A 5,223-nucleotide genomic window follows, 5' to 3' on the forward strand; every position below is an offset into this window, starting at 1 on the left:
TGCCCCGCCCAAGTCCCCGCCCTCGAGCATCTTGCTGCCCAAGACCCCGCCCTAGCGTCACCCAAGCCCCGCCCCTGAGCGGCACCGCCCAGTCCCCACCCTGAGCATTGCCCCGCCCAAGTCCCCGCCCTCGAGCGTCATGCTGCCCAAGGCCCCGCCCTAGCGTCACCCAAGCCCCGCCCCCGAGCATTGCCCCGCCCAGTCCCCACCCTGAGCATTGCCCGCCCACGTCCCCGCCCCCGAGCGTCATGCCGCCCAAGGCCCCGCCCCGAGCGTCACCCAAGCCCCGCCCCCGAGCATTGCCCCGCCCACGTCCCGCTCCCGAGCGTCATGCCGCCCAAGGCCCCGCCCCGAGCGTCACCCAAGCCCCGCCCCCAAGCGGCGCCCCACCCAGTCCCCACCCTGAGCGGCGCCCACCCACATCCCGCCCCCGCGGCACGTCGCCCAAGTCCCGCCCCAGCCGAGCACCGCCCAAGTCCCCCCCCAACACGGCACCACGCTCCTAAGACCGCCTCCCCAGCGCCGCCTGGCCAAACAAAAACAATAAACCCAACCCCCGAGTGCCCCCCTCCCAAGGTGCCGCCCCAGCCCGTGCTTGGTAGGCTGGTGCCTGGAGCCGGCCCTGATCCCATGTACTTAACAACCCTTTGCTGTTAGTTGTTGTGCCTTGGCTAGTTGCTCTTCACGTTCATTTTTGGCCTCTGCCCTATACTTTTCATTGGACTTGCCAGAGTTTACGCTTCTTTGTCTTTTCCTCACTAGGATTTGACTTGCCAATTGTGAAAGGTGCCTTTTTAATGATCTTAGAAAGGCTCTAGCGGCTGCACCAGCGCGAGCCTCTCCTAAACAAGGCCTGCCATTTTACCTGCACCTGGCAACTACTCCAGCAAGCACTGGAGCTGTTTTGCTGCAAAAACAAATTGGCCAGGTGAGACCGATGGCCTATGGTTCCAAAACTCTCAGTGAGGTGGAGGCGAGGTTTTCAGCTTGCGAACGTGAGGTATTCGCCTGGTATGGTCCCTAACACATTGGGAATATTTAAGTGGCACAGCTCTCATTGTGGTGAGGACATGCCATACTCCAGTAAAATATGTCATCTCTGGAAGAATTAATGAGGAAGGGTATCCTCTCCCGGCTGGCGGGATGGACTCTAAGTCTGGTCAATCGGGATATTCGTACTGAGAAGATCCCCCATACGAGAATCCTTCCCTATGCTCCGATTACACGCAGGAGATGAGCACGAATGTCCGTTGCCAGATCCTGATTTAGACTTACTATCTCCATTCTTCTTAGCAACATCCTGGGAAGAAGTACAAGGAAAAGGGTTAACACTCTGGGCAGTTGATGGGAGTGCTTGTCACCACGAAGGGCATCCTGTTGCAGGGTTTGCTGCAATCCAGGAGGGGACACAGCAAGTGGTGCAGAATGCGGTGAGGCCGCCGTCAGCACAAGCTGCACAATGAATTGCGGTCCTGGCAGTATCGTCTGGGGTAGCACCTGAGGAAAACATCTGTCTGTGTTCTGCTTCTAGTTGGGTGGTTCAAGCCCTTCCCATCTGGAAGAAAAGAGTTCAAAGTAAAAGCCCATACGAAGGGGGTCGGTTCTGGCCACGCTTGACAATCAGGCCCATCAGCTAGCAAAACAAGCTGCTAGGTTAGGATCAGCATATACATGGGATAAGACCCAATTTCAGCTGCTGTAGTTAAGATGCCGTCTCCAGATGTGTCAGCAGGCCATGGCATCTTGACCCTGCAAAAACAGGATAATGATCTCCAAGCCCTTTTAACAGCAGGAAACATCAAGGATATGTAAGGACAAAAACGGATTGATTATAGCAACATCACCAAACTGTGAATTACCTGTACTGGTTATGCCAATAACTCCACGAAAAGAACTAATAACTGTAGCTCATGGCCAGGGACACTATGCTGCGTCCAAAACTTTGGAACGGGTGTCTAAGTGGCGTGGTTGCCTAACATAAAGGAGGAAATACTGGAACAAACCTTTTCTCGATTTGGTATCCCATCAGAAATAGATTCAGACAGAGGACCACACTTTGTGGGTGAAGTCACAAAAGCGCTGTGTGCGGCCTTAAACATCAAACAGCGGTTGCACATAGCTGCTCACCCGCAAAGTCTGTTATCGTCGAGAGGCTAATAGAGCCATGAAAACTGCTCTTAGAAAAGTAATAGATGTGCAAGGAAGGGATTGGGATAGCAAACTCCCATATATCCTAGCGGCCATGCGATCTACTAGAACTGTGTGAGGGTTTTCACCGCACGAGATGCTAACTGGGAGAATTATGCACACCCCTGAACTTTAGTGGGTGGGAGGAGTTCCACCGGATGAGTACCTTCCCAGGGTGCAAATAGACTTATACATGTCACAGTTGCTAGACACCATCAGCAGTCTTCAACATCGAGTAGCTCCTCAACTAAAGCTAATAACCAAGTCATTAGTGCTTGGTTAGGCCACATTAATGATGTAGGATGGGTGGTTGGTACAAAGGTAATGTTTAGGTATTATATAGAAAAAGGCCATGTCCTTAGTCCTCGTTGGGTGGGTCCAGTTATCATAACAAATGGAGCAAGTGCCTCTGTATATCAGGTTCAAATACCAGCAAAGAAGGGGATCAAATTAAAGTGATTCCATAGCAGCCAGGTAAAGGAATGGAAAGGAAATCAACCCATTTAACTGTGCCAATCATATTTTCTCTTCCATTCCTAGATCGACATGACCGCCATCATCCTATTCTCTATGTATATAGGTTGCACTGTATTTGTTAAGGTTTGGTTAATTGATTTGGTTGAAGGTGACCATCTGTTCTGTATAACAGGGAGTCATTATGCCACAGAGGATCCCATGGCCACCCTGGATCCTTTGGAACAAAATGACCCCATTTCTGTTTTAATGATCAAGGAAGAACCGTGCTGTGTGCTCAAGTGGGTCAAAGAAAGATCGAACAAGGCAGGTATATTTCAAGCAGTAATTTCAGAAATGTGCCTTAACTATCAGGCTGCACCTGTGGGATGCAGAGAAAAAACAGAAATGTCATGTAAGTGGGATATAGTAAAACCTCTTTTGGGAATTGTACCAAACTTAGGGTGCCCAACAGTTCTCAGATTTGCGGTTGCATTAAATTGGAAGTACCTGAGCATGTACCATGGGGTGGGTTTCTGGAAATATATCAGCTCCTTGGGTTCATGAAAGACCTAGTGCCATGTTCAGAATTAGTACTCCAGCACAGTCCTTCCTTCTCGGCTCTCAATGTACTGTTGTATCCACACCTTCTTGCGATAGTTCGTCTATGCAGGGAAATGGATGTAAAGCAGGAAGAGTCTTTTCATTGTAAAACTTTCTACTGCAGTAAGATCAAGGTTAAATTTTCCCGTAAATAGTTAGACTTGTATAGGGAGGTTTAAAATGAATGTTACAACGGCAGACTCTGGTAAATGGTCTATGGTAGGTCCGTATGGAATAAGAGTATACCAATTTGTTTTGGTTCTTCCTTCTCCTATTCCTAGTTTAACTGGTCCCGTGGTAATTAGGGAAGAAGCAAATCAAACAGTTATTACACATCCCCAGTCTGCGATAAGGAATGTTTTAATCAGCACTACCCCCTCTGTAATACTATGGTTGTATTTGGGTTCAATGCAAATTTTTCGCCATGTGACAATTTATTCATCGGGTGGGTCATAATTTGGCAAAGCCACAGGTGTCGGCAGTTACATCTTTTTAAAACAGGTGTAACACCGACAAGAGGGGGAAATGTTAATTTCAGTATACATGTTTGCCGAATGATTCTGTATAAAAGTTAAAATAAGTTCTGTAAATCAAAAGGCCATTTTGTTTTGGTAAAAGGACAAGGCGACCTCCATTGGGGGTCAGGTTCTTGTTCCTCAGTACCTAGAAAAGGCGGGAAAGTGGGAAGAGCAGGAATCTGACCTTGCCCAGCAACAGCTCCCTACAGAGACCAATGAGGGGAGGGGCCAGGGTCACTGGCTCTTGAGCTTTTGAGCTGTCAGAGGTGCAGGTGGCTGCTCTCTCTCCTGGTGCGGTACAATCTTGCCACTGGCTATGGGCCTGCACTAGCTACTTACTAAGTTGGGGTTGTTTGTTTGTTGTTTTGGGAAAGCAAACTTGCATACACGGACCTGGTCCGATTAGTTAGATCAATCGTGCACTCAGGACGACGCAAAGCGGGTTAGGGTGGGAGTTAAGATAGGGATACGTACCTGTCTGTTTCATCTGTTGTCCACGGTCAGTGTTCACTACTGGCTTCTCTTTCTGGATCCTGCACCCTTTATCGCTGATGTCTGTAAAGATAGAACATCTTGTATTATAAGTGCCTGTGTGTTATTCCGAATCTCCAGAATCATTAATCCATTCCCCTTTCCATTCCTTCCTCTCCCCTTAGCAAATAAAGTGTTGTTGTTTTATTTTATAGCTTTGTGTGTGTGGAGTTCATTAAAGTCAGCTCTGATAGATGGCCTTAAAAGGGGGACTCAGCGGGAGATAAACTGTAAGGCTCCCCGAGATCTTCTGATCAGATCGGCCTAGAGAGATAAAAATCCTTACGCTTGTTGAACCTCATCAGATCTCTTTGGCCCAGTCCTTCTTGAGAGTGGGAAGGGGCTGGGACAGCAGCTTAAAGCCACATCTCCCAGGGCAGCACAGCACAGCGTGCAGCGCAGGGGGCACATTTCAGTTAGTTTCACTTTGTGCAACTTAACCTGAGGTTCTCAGCCCTGTGAATGAGACTGTGGAATTACCCAGCCCGTGGGAAAGACTGTGAGTGTAAAATATTCCCCAGGGTTGTTCCATCCCTGGGGGACCATCTGCCTCTGGAGGCTGGGGATGGAATCAGGACCTTTCACTGCCAGGCTTCTGCTTATGACCAGGACTACGTCAGCCGTGATCAAGTCTAAACAGTGACTTCCAATGAGCCTTAGCCCACCGACTGTTGTTAACGGGCAAGGCGGAAAGGCCTCAATTTACAACAATGGCCTAATTTTGGGTACCTCAGTTTCTCCCTTTGAACTACAGGACTGCAGGGAACTTGTTCCAACTGCAGCCACAGCTGCATGTGGAGTCCTTGGGCACTGCAGGTGTCCAGCCCCTACGCATGTAAAGGCAGGATCCCATATTTGGAACTGACATCAAGAGACATTCTTGAAATCTGGCCCCAGCCCACCACTGTGCTCTGCCTCCCATGCTGCCCAG

At 49.4% G+C, this 5,223-nt stretch overlaps 1 long non-coding RNA gene across 1 annotated transcript; it reads right to left on the reverse strand.

The window, feature by feature from the left end:
• Positions 1-1,429: 1,429 nt before the first annotated feature.
• On the reverse strand, positions 1,430-4,285 carry LOC120389213. Its single transcript, XR_005590815.1, has 3 exons — positions 4,236-4,285; positions 3,151-3,305; positions 1,430-1,555 (listed from the first exon to the last, which is right to left on the reverse strand). It is a non-coding gene; the product is annotated as an uncharacterized LOC120389213 (long non-coding RNA).
• Between the last annotated feature and the right edge of the window lie 938 nt (positions 4,286-5,223).

Source organism: Mauremys reevesii, linkage group 23, assembly GCF_016161935.1.
Source record: "Mauremys reevesii isolate NIE-2019 linkage group 23, ASM1616193v1, whole genome shotgun sequence".
NCBI classification, from domain to species: Eukaryota; Metazoa; Chordata; order Testudines; family Geoemydidae; genus Mauremys; species Mauremys reevesii.